Genomic DNA, 622 nt, shown 5'->3' with positions numbered 1-622 from the left:
GTTGCATTCGTAAAAAATCATAACAATAGAAAATTTAAATGAATACAAAAACAAAAGGCAATAGTAAGGCCATGGAAATAAGAATTACCGACTAACTAATGCTCGGGCACAATACGAACTCACGTACCTAACACAAACGTACATATCTTGTGTAACTGTTATCATATAATTTTACAAGAGGCTTTCATTTGTTTGCTTTATATGTGTACCATTTGCGTTCCGTTATGATAAGCGTTCGACCGCGTTTCTGAAGAAGTACACAAATGCACACTCACACACGCAAATATTTGTACATTTATAGGTATTGTTTATATATTCTTTTTCAGTTTTACACAATAACATGGTTCCTTCATATGGTCATATTTCACTATTTAATATTTTAATACAGCATTTGTATTATACAGTTTATGCATTTCCTGCGAAAGTAAATCCTTCATCAAATTCGAAAAGTTCATTATGCATGGCATGCAAACATGTTGTACTCAAATTCTTAACCCGAATATATACAACATTCCCCAAAATGTCCTATTCTAACGTTGGCATGACATCCGACATAGATATTGGTTAATCGTTAGAACTGGTCGCTGTTCTAACATCGGATTTATACCAGGATGACACGTGG

Source organism: Mya arenaria, chromosome 6 (assembly GCF_026914265.1).
Source record: "Mya arenaria isolate MELC-2E11 chromosome 6, ASM2691426v1".
Taxonomy (NCBI): Eukaryota; Metazoa; Mollusca; class Bivalvia; order Myida; family Myidae; genus Mya; species Mya arenaria.
The sequence above is the reverse complement of the archived record's forward strand: the minus strand, read 5'-3'. Positions refer to the sequence as shown.